Source organism: Tribolium madens, unplaced genomic scaffold (assembly GCF_015345945.1).
Source record: "Tribolium madens isolate multiple individuals breed KSU strain unplaced genomic scaffold, Tmad_KSU_1.1 Scaffold_3;HRSCAF=73;Tcas5.2_LG2, whole genome shotgun sequence".
Taxonomy (NCBI): domain Eukaryota; kingdom Metazoa; phylum Arthropoda; class Insecta; order Coleoptera; family Tenebrionidae; genus Tribolium; species Tribolium madens.
Window position 1 is genome coordinate 7181517 of NW_025401006.1, and position 14170 is coordinate 7195686.

The window sequence follows — 14170 nt, forward strand, 5'->3', positions numbered from 1 at the left end:
AATTATAATTGACACAAGAAATTTTTAACCATAAAGGTTTTTGACTATTCTTTTTGCAAATGTAAAATTTAAGCTTAAAAAGACTTAAGAATAATTTAAAGTAATATACATTGACTATTTACTATAATATAGTTTATCATAGTAATACAATTTAAAATGTTTATTTTGTTCACGTTAGCGTGGAAGTAGCATTGCAATCAAGTACAGTTCTGCTTATTATTTTATCGGTTTCTTCGGTTTTTACTTGCTAGGCATTTACTGGTGAGTAAGCTAACTGCCAACCTTTTAGAAAATTACATTAAATGTTTAAATTATCAACGTGATATATATAAAACACATAACTGCTATACCTACAAACTCATATTTTCATGATAGAGTAGGCCTCGAGCTCATTACACACAACTTCTAAACTTTTAGAATGAAGTCTTACCAAAAATCGTTTTCCTGCAAATGTATTCACAGTGCCCATTAGTCTGGGCATCGCCCAAAAAGCTCCGCGTCCAGCGCATGACCGTGTCCGTGGTGGCTGTATCGAGCGTTTTCCCGGGCTGGTATTGATCCGAAACCGGCAAGATGGCCTCCGTCTGACAGCACATTGGTGCATGGGTCCGATCCCCTATCGTTTACGCTAGACTTGCACGGCATGATCTCCCTGCTGCGCCCCTTCCCAAGGCACCAGACCCGCTTGATCTACGATCCAATAGAAGGATACAAGCTTTTCAAGCTAAAAGCGCCCCAACATCCTCTTGAAATAAAGCTCAGTTTCGTGCAGCTTTTTAACTACGTGCTTAGAGTCTGGAATGGATTCCGGGAATAAAATAAATTGCAAGACATGCTTGCTATCTCAGAAGTTTTTAGAGACCGCCTGCAATATCTGGCGAACTTCCAACCAAGAAAATTTGTTGGTTTTTTTGGAGATGAGCAAACAGAATCGTAAAAGAAAAATGATTGTGTCAAGAAAAACAGGTTCTGGGGTAATTAAAATGCTAGAGATTCATAATTTTACTCATTACTTTAATTATTATTTGCAAAGGTTTGTTACGTGAAAATGCAGGTGCAAGTAATTATGTAAGAAGGAAATTGAGTTGTGGTTGGGAGGCGGCTTGGGAGAATTATTTGTAATTACATATACTTACTATTTGAAATAAATAATGCTAATGTATTTGGAAAAAGTGCGTCATTCTGTAATCGCTTCTAAGAAATATACTTTATTTAAAATACTGATAAAAGTGATAGGTGATAAAACACGTTTTGGAGAAAAAAGTCAACCAAAAGTAAATAGTTATTTATGTTATAAATTAGTAAAGTACATTTTTTTTTACAAGATGGAAAGCGAGCAAATCGAGTGAGCAAATCCGCCGGTTAAAAACATATACTTACTTTACTGACGAGTTCCATACAAAAAATTTTTCACGTTCATAATAAAAATTAAGAGCAGCTTTTTATTTTGAAACATTGATATTAAATGTACAATTAACTAATACAATTTTGGGCACGAAATTTTGAACATCAAATTTATGTCATTTCAAAAAATGTCAATCTAAGCCACGCTTTATTGTCATTATGACTGACGTTTGAAACCAACATCAAAGGTTTTAGTTAAAATTTATTTTTGGCATCGATTTTCCGAAACAATAACAATACGTGTTTTTATAAGTTCAATAAATTATTTTGATTTGTTGTCATATTTTTTCTACCCGTCAGGATAAAAATTACAAAAACCAAAAGTGAGGTTAGTTGCCTAAGGCCTATTTTACATTTTTATGTCAATCGAATGACAAATCGTTCAAAATTCCATGTCCGAAACAAACAAAGAACAATACAAAGGCTCAAGTATAAGAACTAAATTGCAAAATTAATTTCTGACAAGTGTCAAGTGTCATAGCAAAGGCAGCTTTTTATGACACGCTATACTTGATGAAACGCTATGGCACTTATTTCACGCTTCCCATCACTGCGATGAAACAAACGTATTTTTTATAAACAAAAATTAATGAAAAATCTTACACTTTTTTGACGGATGTGAAAAAAAACTTTATTATATTCAAAAGTGATTTTTCGACAATTTAATAGAAACAATATATTTAATTCAATTAACTGTTTAGGTAGGTTTAATCAAATATACATATTTTTAAACCTATTGTATAGCTAACTACCTAATTTATGTACTTTAAATTATGTTTTGATTTGATTTTTTTGCATTTTAACGTTAAAAAAACGAAATAGTTTTTGATGTGATATTTAATTTTTATTTAATCATATCCAAACTGTCTCCGTGTTTGTTATGGCAACTATAACAGCCTAGGATGTTAAAAGCCATAAACGGACGTTGTTATGAAAAATGCACACTTAAAAGGCTACTTGCGCCAAGTGTGATATTATTTGAAATTATGAGTTTGAACAATTATGCCAAAATCTTTTAATCTTCAAAAAGTATATTAAAGAACGAAGGTATATTAAACAACATACCGCCGATGCAAAAATAACAGAGGCGATTGATACAAACTTTATTTAGTCATAAAAGTGGTCACTTTTGTGACGTTTGCGGTAAAAATGTGTTTATTAATAAATTATACACATAAAATTTTACAAAAAATTTAATTGTTTTGCAAAATCTTGATCACTTACGTTACTTCTTCCGCAAATAAAATCATTATCTCGCAACTTATTAATTTATGTAGCAAACACCTATACATAGACGTGTAAATCATAATGAGTAAAATCAACAGCATAGAACTGACACTTTATATTTACTAATTAGTTAATGCCTACAATAGTTTGAAGTTTGAATATCCGGAGATAAAAATACGTACGTACCTAAAGTACGTTATGGTTGAAATATTTTACTCACTCTCTTATTAATTTCTTGATTGTTTACTTGATTTTTCTTCTTAGATTAATGTCTAGACGCAGCTAATAAAATCTTACCTTAAGTAAGAGGGAGATTATCTTTAAAACGTTTTTATCAAAATATGTAAATCGCCTATACCACTCATTAAAAACTCAGTTAATTAATTAAAGATAAAGACTTAAATTTACAAGACGCTTGTCTAATTTAAAAACCACGTTTTTGGGAATAAAACTTCACAACAATTCTTAAACCAGACTGAAAATATTTTGACAGTGGAGGCCCAACATTTACATGTCCCTGAAATCAATTACACCCGTTTTAGGTCAGCTTTCACCGATTTTGAATCACTTTCGCTGCGAAGGGTTGACCTAGAAATTTTTTCTACCAACGGAAAATATTGTTCAGGTAGATACACAAGTGTCATATGGACGTTATTTATTCTGCAATCTGCATGAATTCACACTTCAGTTATAAATATTTATCGACTTTGCACTGGGTGTTTGAATTTGAATGGAAAAATTCACAACAAGTAACGAAACGAATCAAGTAAATTATTTGAATTATTTTTACATTGAAGTAATTTGTAAATTTTTCAGTGATAATTTTGCACAAAAAGTGATAAATCATCTTGCGAAAAATTTATTTATAAAACAGAAACGATTCGTGACCAAACCGATTCGCTTAAATCCAATTTTGTTTTTCGGATGAGTTCGCTTGTTGTGGGTGTAGGTACACCAAGCTCAAGCACCTTCTAACCTTGGCTAAGAAATTAAAAATAAATTTGCTCTTAAGGTGCGGCTCGAAAACATAAACTTCCCAATCTTATTGCAGAGCTTGACAACTATAATATCCAGTATATTGTAAACGTGGTGTCAGAATGTGAAACGGTCTGCACGTATCCGAGATAACGTGAACTAAAATAAGTAGAATTTTATGTCAGTGAGGCGTGACAACATGTAAGGCATTCCCCGATAAAAATAAATATAAAAAGCTACTTCGCTCTTCTGTTTACTGAATTTGTGGGCGACATCTTTCGAACTTTATTATATTTTACTTGAAATAATGGCACACGTCTTATCGAAAATCTTAGAGCTGGACCAGACTCTCATGCATATGCAAATGGAACAACAAATTCTCTTGTAATCGTTAAATTCGAATTTTTATGATCGTTATGTGCCAAGAAATTTTGATTTAATCAAAGCACGATTTCTAAAAAAATGGATGTATAGTTCTAGAGCAATCGGCGAAAATATGTTATTTTTCCGCACCAAAATTTAAAAAAAATCGAAGTCAAAATCGGTTTAAATGCTGTTACTGAGAGATTGTAAAATAATAAGTGTATCTTGTATCTATTTCACAATCAAAGATGGATAGCTTTTTAACAGAAAATTGGATAATTAAGCACTCGACTTCCTAATGTTTCCTACAGATAAGGTAAATTACTAGATTGATTTCTAATCTTAATTCGTCTAATAAAACGGGGTCACCCTTTAATTGTCGTCATAAATTTTTCTAAATCTAATTTACTATTTACTAACGACGAACTAAAACACATTTTGTTAGAAAAATTCTGCATTTTAGTGTTTTCTGGTTGAAGCATCTAAATTGAAAAAAAAATGTGTCTTTGGCTCGAATTGTTGTTTAAGTGTTAAATTAAAAGTAAAGCGACGCAAACAAAAGCTTGTAATTAAGTAAAGGGTAATAAAATTCGGCTTAGAATACGTTTCTGTTAACACTTAACAAAATGAACGTCTATAAATAGAGCCTTTATTAAGTAACGCAAAATAAATGGAGAAGTGTGTGAGTGGAGAAGCCTAAGCCTAGTTTAATATATTTTCAGGCTAAAGCGAAAAATATAAATCAATAATAAACTTGTTTTGCTGGTATTACAATTTTGTTTTCGTGTTCATGTAGCTTCTTCATAACGCAGTTTTTAACTTACTTAAGTACAACACTTGTTTATGATGTATAGGTATTCGGGTATTCTCAAACATTTTTAAGTAAAACTTATGGTTTTTGTGATTGGATAAACACTTTTTAGTTTTCTTAGCTACGATATACGATGCTATAATTTTATTAGCAACTAATCTATGAAACCTTCCAGATTTTTCTTCTCCCAAGCATGGAGTAAAGAAGACGTTTTCGTGCGAGTTATCTCCCATCTGCTTGGCCAGCCATCTTAGGTGAGTCGACATTTTGTTCTTTTTGCGGCCACATCTCGAGTAATTGGAAAGGCAAGGCGGAGTCCTTGTTGACATATTTATCTGATACAGCCGGTTTTATCAGGCGCGGTTCTGGTTTCAGAACTCGTATATGTCAACCGCCTTCATTAACTATACGATCTAATGCATTCGCTCGGAATATTTTTATTTCCAAAGGCATGCTGTCGAGGAGATCCAACGTTTTAATTAATGGCCGCCTTTTCAGGTATGTGGAAATATGGTCACTATGAGGGACGTGGGAACGCAAAGAGGGACAAATTATGGTTAGGTTTTTTAAAGACTAAATCCAGAAGTTTCGGTTTCTTGTTCATACTTGATTTATGACACACAATTGCAGATAAACTTCACTATAAATCATACCAAATTATGTGCTAAATTAATCTAAAAATTGTACTCAGCAGGTGAATAAATACTACAGGTGTACCTACCACTTTTAAATTGAAGAGAGGTACAAATTAAAAATTTTAATATCCTGTCAAGTTTTTAAATTAAACTTGGTACATAATCATAAATATAAGACTTTACTTATCGATTTATGCAAATTCTCTCTGAGAGAAATCGCTTCAATTATCCCTGAAAAAAGTTCATTTACGCGAAAATGCTGATTTATTTTAATGCGTTTTTTATGTCCCGGCATCCATTTTGTTTAAAAACGCTGCCATAAATTATTGTTAGGGCCGTTTTGAAGAAGTGTGAGAGCGAGGAGCCCCGGGGTGTTCGGCCATATGCAAAAACAGAGATAAGATTTGGGTTCTAAAAGTAAAAGGGTATTTTGCGAAAAGCAAAAGCGTATCTAAATTTCGGCTTTGTTATGCTGAACACGCCTGCACCCTTATTTTACGACGGGGGTTTTCATTTCCGAAGGTTATATTTTTTGATAGTACCCTTTGAATATGCCAAGATTATGCAAGGGAGAGCTATTTAAATGAGCAGGCTATTGTTGATTCGAGTCAACTATTCGGATGCTTTTGTGGCTTTCTGAGAAAACGAAAACAAGAAAAAAGAAGTGGATGCCGACAAGTTGAGTGCTCTAGAATTATAAATGCATCATAAAACAAATAAAGACACGAGAACTTTTTCTAGATATTTTTATTTAAAATTAAATGTCTTGTGTTCAATTGAGGCCGCTTTAATGTCCTTCACTCCTCATATCGTCAGCTCCATTAATCCTAATGTCTACAATAAATCACAATAACCATTGCCAGAGTCATTATTAAAGACCAATTAAAACTTTAACAACTCGACATCAATCAAATATGTATAATGTTGCAAAAACAAGTTCATTCATGGTTCCACTACCCAATAATTTGTTTCAAAACCGCACCGATTATTTCGAAAGCCAATAGATAAAATAGGCCATAACAGTTAGCTTTATTATCGCAACAATAATCACTTGCTTAATTGCAACTTAAACCGATTATCATACCCAAACCGTTTTTATAGCGATTTAAACCAAATTGATGTAAACAAAGCACAAACATTTTATTATTTATGACACTCTTGTTATAATTGCGATTTTATGTCTTAATTTAATGAGATTTTATGGTTTCGTTAGTGCCATAATAAATTATTACTTTAGTGGTTTATTGCTTGACAAATTAAGAAATTTTGACAAAATGGTTGATTCACAAATTTAATTTACAGTTTTCTTAGAAAAGTGTGGGGAATCCGGGGGTTCAGACAGTAGGGAAGAGATGGCGCTGGGACAGATTGTGTTGGAAGAGAGATCAATGATAGGTTTGAATTCTAATACTCAATTAACAATGCTATATTAGAAATAATAAAACTTATATTTATATTTTTTGGTAAATTAATATTCATTCATTAATATTTATTATAATATAAAAAACAATGGAAAAATTCTCAAAAAAAATACATGTATTGAGAAAAAAACATAGTTTTTAATGACAAACGCTGATTTTTGTGTAACTATTAGTTTTGGTTTTAAATTATAATATACTTTCAACAGAATCACCCAGAATCTCTTAGTCTAGTAATTTAATTTATATTTATTTTACTAAATATTTATTTAGAATTGGTGTTCAAAACTTTTTTAAATACTTAAATAATTAAATAATTTTAGAAATACTATAAATTTATGAACACAGAAATTTAGTAACACTTAAAGTAAAAAAAAAAGTAAAACAGATAATAATAAATAGATAATACAACTTTACATTAAAATTTAATGGATTTAGTTCTTACATTTGTAATTAACAAATTGCTCTAGAACAATTTATTTTATAAAAAGTCAAAAGATACTATATTAATATAAAAACAAGTTTTATAAAATCAGTCTTGAAGCACAAATTCAAGTTTAACGAACGGGTGGCGCAGCTACGAGTTATTTTAAAGGATGAGTGCTTCAAGGCCTTATGAAACGAGTTTTCGTTTATACCATTTTTTCTATTTTGTTTTCTTTATGCCATTTATAAAATCAAAATTTGAATTAGTCGCGTTTTAACTATTAAGATATATCGCACATGATAACGTCACGTTTTTTAATATGTCTATTAGAGAATCTAAATGGAGGCAAAATAAAGAGTTAGAATAAAAATTCAAAAATTGCATAACATATATGAGTTGTTTACTTGTTTCAATGTAAATTTAACAATTTCTAAATTATTTATTTTAAATTTTAATAATGAATATTTGTTTTGTACTCTATGCATAAAACACTTTCTATTACTAAAATGTAAGACTATAAATTTAATTTAATTTTTAACATAATAATACTTACAAAATACTTACCGGATTGTTAGTTAGTTAATTTAGGTATAATTTTATTAACTACAATTTTTTTTATGAAAATTAAATAATTTACCTATTTACCTACCTAAATAAATGTTTGCATATAAGGTATACGATTTGGAGAGAAATTTAATTTCTAAACTAAATATGTACAATAAAACGTTGTAGATATAAGTAAATATCTAAATCCAAAAATAGTTTTTGGTATACACTTATAAAAATAGAAATTTTACGGATACATTTAAGTTCTCTAAAAAGGCTTTTTTATGGTGATTCAAAATTTGAAGCTCACTGTTTTTGAAAAATTTTTGTTTTGATAACCTTACCTAATCATAAATACTTAATAGGTAATAAGTGTGAATGTGGTTTGAGAGCTTTAACAAAAACATGTTGTAAAACCTACCTAAAACGTTTTTGCGGATAGCAACGCTTCAGGTACTTGTACAAATTAGATATTTTGTATGTTAGTAACTAATTTAATTACAGTGTTTTTCTTTTGGTTTTCCTCTTTTATCAAATGTATTTCACTATTTCTCAAAACTATTTCCCCCCTACATCGTTTTGAAATTAATATATCAAATGAAATAGTTTTGAGTAATAGTGAAATACATTTGACAAAAGAGGAAAACCAAAAGAAAAACACTGTAATTAATAATTTAATAAAAATTGGCATTGAAATCAATACCTAATACCTAATAGAAAAACAAGTAAATACCTAAAAACTTTTATTTACATAATTTTAAATTCATAATTTTAATTCCAATAATTATAATTATTTTTGTAAATAAAAGTTTTTTGTAAGAAAAAGAATTCAATTCAACCTATGCTTAGTTTAATATACCCACCTTTTCTACACATAACTCAGTCAATGAATAAAAAAATAACAAAAATGAAGTATGCTACTAAAATCTTTTTCTAGATACTAACTACAAGGTTTATTTATTTAAATTAAGTTAATCTTAATATTAATTTGTACTTATCATCTCCTTGCTGCTTGTTTTTTTGTGTAGGCATACACTACATTGTAAAATTTTGTTTTATACAAAAATTTCTAAAATAATTTTTATAATATCGTCACAACTTTACATTTTGAGTAGAATTTGGGTACCTATCTTTCAACATTATTGCTAATTACAGTTAATTATTTAAGTAATAGTTCGGGTAAATATCCCTTGTATTAACATTAGTCATGCGACCATTTCCTAAATGATGAAAATGCAATTATCACGAGAAGATAAACCCTCGTAGCCTCTTCCCACCGCCCCGAAATTGTCCTCCCATTCTCCCATTTTATGTAAATAAAGAGTTTCTCTTCTCCATTTCTCTACGTTATTATAATTCTGCGTCCATTTCCTTTAAATTTCCTATCCACGTAGCCACACAACTCGAGTTATCCTTTTGCGCTCTGATATTCAGCAGACAATACGCCGAACGCTCGTCCATTGAAATGCAAAACAGTTTCCCTCTTCTTAATTAAATTGCAGCAGGTTCGAGCTCCGGTTAATTTCCTCCTTATCGTCGTCCAATTTCCATTACAGGTGCGGGAGGTCATGACTGTAACAACATTTGTTTAAAAACACCGCCTTATTATTATTAACAAAAATAAAAAAATTAAATTAAAATAATTAAAGTAGGAATTTTTGCTTCCCTCGTTAAGGCCAACTTTTATTCGGGCTATCTGGCATTTACGGCATTAATTCGTTTAACGAGGCAACTGTTCTATTTCAGCATGTGTATGGTGGAAGAACGCAAGGTAATTAAGGCATTCGAGGCATTTAAACTTAATGAACGTTACGCGTCACCACCTTTTGGGACGGAGATACACTAAATACTAAAGTACACGTTTGATAAACAAGCGCGTAATTCCGTAATTAATGAAGAAATACAACAAATGTTATTACAAGGTTTACAATGATGTTTTGTTTAATTCGTATAATTGGAAACATGCACAAGGGCAAAATTATGCGAGCTATTTTAGCCAGCATGATGTCACTTTAATATAAATGTATCAAAAGTGCAACAGTCTGCAAACATAAATTATATCTGCAACAATGTCTGCAGCTTGCAGATAACACTTTCATTGCATCCTTGGAATCACTTTACATATTTAGACATGATAAAAATAGTGACAAGGTGGGTCTAAGGTGGAGAAGGATGAATGTCAAAAAGGGAAAAAATTTGAAATTGATGACTGAACATAAAGTTATTGCGAAATCTGTGTTTCCTGTAACAATGAATCGAATTTGCAAGAAATACAACAATGTTGAAGATTGATGTATTGTGTCGTTAAACAGTTAAACAATTATTTTACATTTTTTCAGTCGGGTGAAAAATATTCCTACCTATGTAGATATCCCTGTATCAGAGAATAAAAAAAGTTATTAATAGTTGATAGTGTAACTATGATACAAGAAATCAATGCAAAAAATACAATGCAAAAAATAAAATAAAAAGTTTTCGATATAAATAGAAATTACTATTTTAAAAAAATAAAAATTGTTAAGAAAAAAGTTAGAAATCTAATGGCAATAAAGAGGCAAATTATTATCAATTCCTCAAAACCTTCTATCTTTACAAAAAAGTTAAATTTTATGCAAAATATTTTCTTTATTTCACTAGACGATAAAAGACTACTTTATCTATTGAAATTAGCACTCTCTAACATTGAGTACAAAATAAAAATAATTAGCAAAACTACACCTGTATTAGAGAATGACCTAAAAAAGTAAAATTGAAATTGTAAAAAAGATAATCTTTAAACTTGATTTCACTCTGAAAGAAAGCTTCTCTCGGTATACCTAGCTTATATTAAAAAAAAAATTATGATAATGAACATTTTAGCAAAGTTCACAGCTTTAATGAATCTCAGTATTCAGAAGGCACTAAAACCGAGCATAAGTGACAACAGGAATAATACTTAATAATGTTTGACTGCCCATAAATCAACTTAATGAAGAAGAGATTGAAATTGTAGATTCAAGCTTTTAGTTTAACTTGAATTACAAACAAAATCTAAATAAAAAATGGCGGAATGACATTACCTGACAAAATTCTATTAGACCTTTCTCGATTTATTATCAAGTAAATCAATACACAAGTCTCTCCAAATAATCGGCATCATGCACTCGGTTTATTCGTTTATTGAACCCTAACCTGCCTGCAAGGTAGGTGAAAATTCAATATCTATTTGATTTTATGTAGGTATAAGTATACTTTAATATCTAGCAATTCTCATACCTGCACCGAGATTTTTTCCGAAGTAAATCGTTTTCTTTTTTTTTGTTTTTCAGACACTTCTGTAATTGCAGTGTCTATTTTACGACTCTTAAAAATAATTTAAATTGTTGAAAAATGCGGTAAGAGAAGTTGTCAGGTGCATGCCAAGCTTGTTAAGGCTCTGGTTACTTCATTAATTTGAAACTTAATGACAAATAATAAAACTAAAAATACACAGTTTGTTAAGGTCTTCCAAGTGTATCTACCTAACATCATCCAAACCTTCAAAATAAAAATTTATAAAACTAATATCTATCATTTACCCAGCTGAAGAATATTTTATTTTCCAATATTTTTAAGCATCTGGCTTTCCAGTTGGCCGATTTCATATCAGAAGGTACTCCGAGATTGTAAAAGCTCTTCTACAGTTTAATACTTGCAATTTGTTCCTCGAGTAACTCACGTATCCGTTGAAAACGACCACCCAAGTCGCTGACGTCACTTTTCTGACTGCTGATCTTCCTAATTACTTTGCTCCAAGCCAATTTGGTTAAACTCGACTAAAAATTTATTGCTAATTAATTTGAGAGGGCTAAAAGATCTTGAAGCTGGGATCAATACCCCAACCAGAAAGATCAAGTGCAGACGAAAGATAAGAATTACCAGCTTTTGCATTTTTTGCCCAAATATTTCACTAATACTGTAATGGTCCCAAATAAACAAGTAGCAGATATTTTATGAAGTAGCTGTAATTTGTTAAGAATATAAACACTTCCACTACTTTACTGCTAAATCGATCATAAAGTCGTAACTTTAATGTTTTATGGGCAAACCAGGTGTTTAAGCTACAAGTGGTTCTGAATTCGTAATATTTTTTACACACATCGTCAGACATCACCGAATTTTGCTCCAAATCTGTCTAATAACAGTACAATAAATTAAACAATTTATTCAGCGTCATAACTTTACGACCACCATTTATGTTTTTATTATAAAATATATCAAAAGCTTCTAATAAATGTATTTCAAGTATAATTTTATTGCAGTTGGCAACAGCTTTCAACAGAACTGGGTGTGTGTACGTTTGAGATTTTTCTTAATAAAGTAATTAATAATCTGAATATTTATAATAAAGTATAAATTATTTTGCTCTTTATATCTCATTTATTTCCATAATTTATTATCAAGCATAATGATTTAAAAAAGGTTAGTAATTTCCTGCACGCAGGCAAGCTTTTCTAAAATTTTTCACATAGCAGCTACTCGATTTCCTCTTTTTAAAAATAAAGTTTTGTTTTGAAATACTTGGGCCATGCTTTGGTCTGGTTAATATAAATCTGAGTTTATTTACTTACGTCTTTTGTTTATCGAAGAAAGCAGACGTTGAATTGAGCTGTTTACTCGCAATGGCGTCGTCGAAGAGAACTCGTACTGGTAGCCTAGGCGGTTTCATCCAATCCCAAATATAACGAGGGGGCCAGCTGCACACATGGTCGCTATAAAAATAGGAGGGAAAATTAAAAATGTCTGGACTGTGTTGAAGTTTTTCTCGTTTTAAATGATCTTGAAGGATGCACGTTGAAGGTGAACGCTTAAGCTAATATGATATGGAGCGATGGATTTGCGAATATAATCCAAATCATAAAATTACTTTTACGATCGTTTTATGATCAACTTGTCATGTCAGCGGTGGACAACTCCTACTGCTTTCTTTAATAGGGGATAAAGAGATAAGGTTTATATTTAAACCTCTCATTTTGAACTCGCATTAACCGCCTTTAGGCATATTGTCATTTTTGTGCTTATAATCTCTCCCCTTGATCTCAGACTGTGTCGCATCGGATGCACCTCTTTCGACCTAATCCGATTTCGTTCATTATTCGAACATAAAACTCCTTAGTTTTATTTTATAAAAAGCAATAACCCGCTGCAGTCAACTACAAGCAAAGCAACAAAATGCAGACATTTTATTTAAATTTTAATTTAAAACCTTGTCTTTTCCCCATTCCGCATACATAATAAAACTGGCGGCCATTCGTGTCTCGGCAAACTGGATGCAATCGCTGTAAATTAGCATTAGCGTCTACTAACTTCATGCTATTTGTGTCAAAATAAGCCCACGAACTTCTCGTCCTGCCAAGACAAGCCATTTAACTTGATATTAGCGACATAACTGGACGATATAAGTGCGCCTTATTTGCACATTTAAAAATGCGAAATGCCATGAGAACGGAATCCCACTCGGACGCCATGGCTGCACACAAGAAACTGATGCTAAAATGTATGGTTCCAAATTTTATTTTTTATTATTTTAGCATTTTACCTAAGAATAAAAAATAATAAACACAGAATCACAAAAGTTGTAATTATTTTGAACTATTTTAAAGCTTCATATCTCATTATTGAAGAGATGGTTTCAATTCTGTATAATTACTGTTACTGTACTATTAATTAATCAATAAATACATTGTTTGAGACAAAAATTTCGAAAACAGAGCTTGAGCATAATTTTCATGGCAGCTTTTAAATAAAAAAATAAGATATTTGAATATTATTTAACAAGTGTTTTATTTTTGTATAACAATTAAAGTTTATAACTATAAAGCCAAACAAAAATTGTTATTTACAATAGAGTACCGTAAGGTAGAATTTTATAGAGCGACATCAGCTTTGTTTACAAAACGACGTTGTAGGGCGAGATTTGCATTAGCTAGAAAGCTGTAAAATTCTTTTACAAACGATTTTTATATTATTTTTTAGCCGACAATCATTTTTTAATTTTTTTTAGAGTAAAAGTTAAATTTGAATAGTTGTCTATGGTTTTACTAGGTGGCGCTAGAAAAGTAAATGTTTTTATTGCATTTTTAAAATAAACAACAACAAAAATAATGGTAATTCTGGAAGTAGTAGGTAGTTTATTTTTTAATGGTGGCAAATAGTCCAGACTGCAGTTTTTATCGCATTTTGCTTAACATTTTACAACACCCTTTGTTAAAATTGAGTTTGTGCTTCTGAATAGATAGCGTTGATAGTTATTTTACAATTCATGAAACTAAAAAGTTTATTTTGAGTTTTTAAAATCTAATTTTTACTTATGTTTTAATTTCAATAGTTGTATAGTAGGTAAACA

The 14170-nt window shown here is 30.6% G+C and overlaps 2 long non-coding RNA genes across 2 annotated transcripts in view; one reads left to right on the forward strand and one right to left on the reverse strand.

The window, feature by feature from the left end:
* The window catches only part of LOC123007938, a 49819-nt gene that overhangs the window by 22419 nt on the left and 13230 nt on the right, over nucleotides 1-14170 (forward strand). Inside the window, exon 3 of the long non-coding RNA XR_006412902.1 lies at nucleotides 4956-5034. This is a non-coding gene — a long non-coding RNA (uncharacterized LOC123007938). The remainder of the gene's footprint in view (nucleotides 1-4955; nucleotides 5035-14170) is intronic.
* LOC123007939 overlaps nucleotides 7850-14170 on the reverse strand; it is a 7001-nt gene continuing 680 nt past the window's right edge. The window contains exons 2-4 of the long non-coding RNA XR_006412903.1: nucleotides 12396-12536; nucleotides 11364-11600; nucleotides 7850-9378 (exon numbers count right to left, since the gene is read on the reverse strand). This is a non-coding gene — a long non-coding RNA (uncharacterized LOC123007939). The remainder of the gene's footprint in view (nucleotides 9379-11363; nucleotides 11601-12395; nucleotides 12537-14170) is intronic.